This window comes from Mandrillus leucophaeus, unplaced genomic scaffold, assembly GCF_000951045.1.
Source record: "Mandrillus leucophaeus isolate KB7577 unplaced genomic scaffold, Mleu.le_1.0 Scaffold938, whole genome shotgun sequence".
NCBI lineage: Eukaryota > Metazoa > Chordata > Mammalia > Primates > Cercopithecidae > Mandrillus > Mandrillus leucophaeus.
In genome coordinates, this window is record NW_012110230.1 from 343688 (window position 1) to 350233 (window position 6546).

The window sequence follows — 6546 nt, forward strand, 5'->3', positions numbered from 1 at the left end:
ATCAATCTTAAATTCTAGCAGTGTTACAGAACCTCTGTAGGAGTCAACAAACTACTCAAGTGATGGATACCTCTAAGAAGCCTCATATATTTTCTATGTCCCAGCCTTCAATTGTCACCCTGGAACTTTTACTCAAGGACTATTCTTTCCTCCTTTGCAATACCATATCCACTAACTGGACAGGGAGGGATTTACTGTCCAAATGGAACCACCAGATCAAATGCTTCCCTTCCTTGTAGCTCTGGTGGGCTCCCTCATTAGTAATGAGATCATAGCTGATTGAGAGAATTGATTTATCAGCACCCTTACGTCTAAATCAAAACTAAAGATCTCAAGAAAGTACTGGCTTTTGGGGGGCCAAAAAGTTCTCCTGGGATAGGCAGGATTATTGAGGCCAAACACACACCAAGGGTCAGATTGAGTCGTTGAAATTTCTACCCCAACTTGCACAAGACTAAGCAGACTAAAAGCAATGGTTGAAATCCAAAGGTTGAAAGTCTAATAGATAAGGGTGTATCATATTTTACACAGCCCTTGTTACAGTCTTATATTCCCAACTAAAATCAACCAAACCAAACCAACCAAACAAACAAACAAAAACTCGCTAGGTATGGATATAGGCTTTTTTTTTTTTTTTTCTGGGACCTCAGAACTGTAAACAGAAAAGTCATTCCCCACTTCCCTGTAGTGCTAAACCCCAATATTATTTTATCTCTGGTGCCTCTTGAGATAGCATATTTTACAGTTGTAGATTTATGTTCTAGAATTTCTTTAGTGTTCCTTTAGAATCTAAAGTTTAAATCAAAACAGTCAATATTTATCCTTCTCCTGGGAAAATCAACACTATTCCTGGACTATTATGCCCTAAGGATTTGCTGAGGCACTATCCTATTTTTCACAGTCCATCAGCCAGAACCTCAAAGATATTCAAGTTTCTTTTGATTCTAATCTTATCCAAAATGTGAATGACCTTTGTTGTGTTCTAAAGAGGAAGTAAGCTCTAAGATTGATTCTATTGATTCCATCTAACAATAATACCGTTTTAGTTCAGAACAGATATGAGGTTTCCAAAGAAAGATACAATTTTGTCAAAGTAAGAGTCATTATCTAGGACATGATTTTTCACAAGAAGTTGAATTCCTGACTTCTGACAGAGTACAAATAGTTTGAAACTTTGCTAAGCCAGAGACTAAGAGATGGTTAAGTGTATTTCTGGGTCTCACTGGCTACTCAAGGCAGCAGTTTCACTTTTCTGAAATCATCGCCCCACTATGATGTAAGTAAGTTCTTGCTAATGGAACCTCTTCACTGGGAACCTAAACATGAATAGGGCTTTTGTAACTTAAAATTAGTCCTCCTTTTACCACTCACTCGGGGTTTGACCTAGACCTAGTTATTATAAGGCTTTCTGTCTACTTCTATGTGAAAGATATCGATAATTCCTTGGACTTCTGATTCCATTTTGTGAGAATTATCAGAGATCAATGAATGGTCTCTCTCTTGACCCAGTAGCAAACACCTACTCACCTTGTCTAAGTGCAATAGCAGGAACAGCTGCACTAGTGGGGGCTTCCACCAGCTTGACATTAGGCTCTTTAAATCTAATAGTTCTTCATGGTGTACAGGTTTTGTTGCTCACAGCAAATGCACAGTATTACTTAGCAAGGAGGCTTGCCTCCTATGTAATCGTATTATTTTCTTGTTCACATATTTTCATCTATCATTGCAATACTTTGAATTCTGAAATTATTTTTTTCATAACCTGAAAAGGGAGAAAATCTTGACCATGTAACCTCTAGTTGTATGTTCAAAATTGATTTATTATAAATGACTTGGGAAATCTATACTTAATCTTCTTTGTTGGTATGCCATATCTGTGTTCTGAAATAGGAAAATATCAGACAGAATATGCTGTAACAGGTCTTACTTCGCTCCTGGATTATGACTTCTTGCCAGTGGCAAAATCTGCCTAGATGGTGGAACTTGTACGCACAAGAATTTGCCATTAGCTAGAGATTAAAGGGTTAATAAACACACAGCTAACAGATCTCTTTTGGGAGGGTCCATGATTTTGGAATGCTTTGGAAACAAAAGGTGTAGACACCCGAATTAAGAGTATTCAGCAAATTAAATCACTTTAGAGTGCTATAATGCTTCCTAATGAGATGCCAATTACAAAAGTGGGTGCTTATACAAAAGAAGCTAGTGTGAAGGCTAAGAAAATATAAAATGTCTAGGATGATCATTACGCTAGGCCAGTAGCCCTCACTGAGATCCTACCCAAATCCTTGAAGAGGTTCAAGGAGGCCATTATAGAACATCTGCAACCAACTCTAGTCAGGAATGGGTACTGGGAGAAATATGGGTTCAAAATGGATGTAAATCAGTCCCCTTCTTTGCTCTTTTGCAGGTTTAAAGCTACCTTTATCTATGCTAGTTAAAAGTCACTATTCTTAATGTTGTTTCTTCTATCCTTAACTACTCCTTGATATGAGCCCAATAAGTTGCTACAATGTGCTAGTGAACTGGTTAAGCATACAACTAAACTGAGTATTGGGGTTGTATATGTTTTCATTTGAGAAGCTATTACATCCCTAGAGCTGCCATAACATATTACCACCAACTAGTTGGCTTAAAGTGACAGAAAGTTATTCATTAATGACTCTGAAGGCTAGAAGTCTGAAATCAAGGAGTTGGCAAGGTTGGTTCCTTCTGGAGACTCTTAGGAGGCATCTGTTCCCTGTCTTTAGCTTCCAGTGGTTGCTGGCAGTCCTTGGTATTCCTTGACTTGCAGCTGTATCACTGTAATAACTGCCTGTATGTCTCTGTCCAGATCTGTCCCTCTCCTTGTAGAGATATCAGTCATTGGATTAAGGATCACCCTAATCTAGTTTAGCTTCATCTTAACTTGATTATATCTTCAAAGACCCTATTACCAAGAAAATTCACATTCCCAGGTTCCAGGTGCACATGAATTCTGAGGGGCCAATATTCAACCAAGAACAGAGAGCCACACAGCTTCCCTTGCTTCCAGTCCTTGTCATAATCAGTTGGTTTTCTGGACAGATGGCTTCAAGTACTTTGTGACTTTTTAGATGAAAAACATCACAAGAGCCCAGGTACCCAGAAACCCACAACTCTCTATTATGCCATACCTAGAATAGGAGGTTTCTATCTCCCCTAAAAAATAATTAGTGACATTTTGTGGGAGCTAGCTTTTGTAACTAGACCTTTACAGAAATAGAACTTGAAAGAGGGCTAGGGAACAGATGGTGTATATTTGGAGTATGTCTCACTTTCACAGATCTTACAAGTAAGACACATGATTTGCTTTTAAACTACCTAATGATGTCCATCCTACAAATTTCATTGCTTGACACCAAACTTTTCTTGATAAGTGTTGTCAAAATATTACAGCACTGTTTGTTAATTCAATAAATGTTTTTTGGCCACAGTGAATCATTGAGTGGCTCCCAATGACTGGCTTTGAATTAGTAGCACAACAGCCTACTAGCTACTGTTGTTCTATTCCTAAATAGGAACAAATTATCTTGGTAAATGGACACCTTCTTTCAGTATACTTCTTAACATCACCTGGGGTCTGCTTTGGCCTACGTATTTTTCCTTTAGGAAAAATAGATAATTAGAAAACATGATTCAAGGAAAAAATATAGACCTTGAGGTAAGAACCCAAATTGTAACCTTTCAAGGGGAATTCTGGCTTGCTTTCTATCTCTTTGGCTTCTTCACTTCATGCTTTACCAAAGGCCCAGAAAGTGGGAAAGAGCCCTACATGCTGCGATTAGGGGAATAACAGATGACTTGGATTAAACAGTGTCTCCTCATCTGAGAGGTTCATGAAATTGGCAGGTGGTAGGACAAAATAGAGCCACCTTAGATATAATATTGGTGTCTCAAGAGGGATCATGTGCAGCTGTAAGAGAGGAATATCATACTTATATCTCTACATATTAATGTTACTAAAAAGAGCTGAGATACCACAAAGAAAACAGAAAATTAGGTAATTTGGTTAATAACCTCGTATCAGGTTCTGTGGGCCATTCACACTGGGGATGGGATCTTTTCTATTGATTTAATGGTGAAACTCTTAGCTCCTGCCTGGGAAGTGGAATGTAAACACTGATAATAACATTTCTTTTAGCAGGTTGTGACAATTAGTTGTGTGAGCTTCAAAGTCTTAAATGCTGTTGTATAGTCTCTATTTTATGAAATGATCCAACAAATAATCATCAGCAAAAAGAATAAGAAAGTCCGACATTTATGGAGGTTGGAACAATCAATCACTTGTGTTATGGGTTGAGTTGTGTCACCCCAAAAAGAGGATGTTAGAATCCTAACTCCAAGTACTTCAAAATGTAATCTTATTTGAAGATATGGTCTCTATAGAGCCAATCAGTTAAAATGAGGGGCTACCTGGGTGGATCATAATCCAGTATGACTGGCATGCTTATAAAAATTTGGACATTGAGACAGACATGCACACAGGGAGAACTCTATGTAAAGAGGAAGGCAGAGACTGGAGTGATGATTCTACAAGCTAAGGAATGTGAAAGATTGCCAGCAAACCACCAGAAACTAGGGAAGAGGCATGGAACAGATTTTTCCTCACGGCTCTCAGAAGAAATCAATCCTACCAGCATAGATCTTGGACTTTTAGCCTCTAGGACTGTGAGACAATAAGTTTCTGTTGTTTAAGTCACCCAATATTGTATACTGAGCCCTAGCAAATTTATGCAACTGGAAACTTGATACATGATTTTGACACTTCTAGTAGCAGAGAAGATCTGGACTGATCACACACTAAGATATTAATTGTCTATCCCTCAGCTCAGGCTGAAGATACTTGTATCCTATAATTACAATTACTTATCCCTATACAGCTTATTGTCTACAATAATGTAACTTTACTATTTCATTGTCTTCATTAGTATAAATGCACTATTTCAGGAAACTCTTGCCTAGAAGAATGAAAGTTGGAAATAACTTTATTGTTACTGTTATTATTGTTTCTGTATTCCAGAAAGTTCTTCAAAGAACCATTAACTTTTCAACAGAAAGCATCCACCAAGGATAGTCTATGCCCTAAGACTCTTTGAACTCATGTCTTCAAAGTCCTTGTCTTGCTGAATGAAATATTCTAACCCTATCACTAATCCTAAACTATTACATCATGCTCTTATCAAATCTTAAGCTCCCACCCATATTGAAAGACACACCTTAAGCCAGGCTTCAATTCCTGATAAAATCTGACCTTGTATCTCCCTGTTTGAGATACTACCAAAGCTCTGTACTTGCTCTCCCTTATAAAGATTAGCAATAAACTCACTCTGCCTTATCAACAAGATATGTTATTGGTATTTAGGAGCCATCATTCTAAAGAATGAGGCAGATTTTTAAGTGACTAGCACAAGTAGTGATTCTGAGACAGAGAAGTGATGGAAGTAGAGTGACAAAGGATGAGTTTGAGTCATTTGAGCACCCTTGCCAAAATAGATGGGACCAAAAGAAACCAAAGTATCTAAGAGGTAGTGGTAGTTGGAGGAGGGGAGCGATGATGAATATCAGTTATATGAACAATAAACCTTTGATCTTGATTGCAATACTAATTACTTATATTGAAATTTTAAATCCATGTAAGTATCTTGTAGACTTGCTACTCAAAGTGTAGTCTTGTAGTTGAGCAGCATCAGAACCCCTTGAGAGCCTGTTAGAAATTCAGCAACTCAGGCCACCCTCAAGACTACTGAGTCAGAATCAGCATTTTACCAAGACTCCCAGGGTGACTCACATGCACAGTAAAGTTTGAGAAGTACTAGACCCCAACAGATCTCAAATGGAGCCGAAGAGTTTTGTATAGATACTCAGGTTTTCCTGAGGCATGCTGTGTTAGAATTTTTGTGTGGAAAGTCCTAGAAAATGAGGACAAGTTTTGGTCATTCTAGGAAATTGAAGCAAGTAAATGAACATATTATAGGTGGGATCTGTCATTGCTAGATGGAGGCAGCATATTAGAGTAGAACAAAATCAGAGGACTCAGAGTTCAAGTTCAGTTTTGGCCTTGAGTTACTTCTTACTTGAATTTTGAGCTTCAGTTTCATCTCAGTATAAGAGAATAACAGCATCTCCATAAGGAAGATCTCATAAGAGTTAAATGCAATTATAGGTGAAAAATGCTTTGAAGCTATAAATTCTTATATCCATATAAATCAGTTATGTTATTTGACAAGTAGCGTAGCCCAGAGGTAGTTTACTCTTATGTTCACAGTAATGGTCTTTCTTGAAATTATTCATCTGTGATCTTAGGGTAAGACAACTACAATATGATTTATATTTCACAGATATTTTCTAAAATAATTTGTTTTGTTCTGTATATATTTTCATGTGACTATGAGTGTATGGGTTGATTTCCTCCCCCTCTTCCCCCTTCCCCCTTCCTCCTTTCCCCTTTCCCCTTTCCCTTCCTTTCCTTCCCTTTCCTCTCCTCTCCTCTCTTCTCCTCCTCTCCTCTCCTCTCCTCTCCTCTCC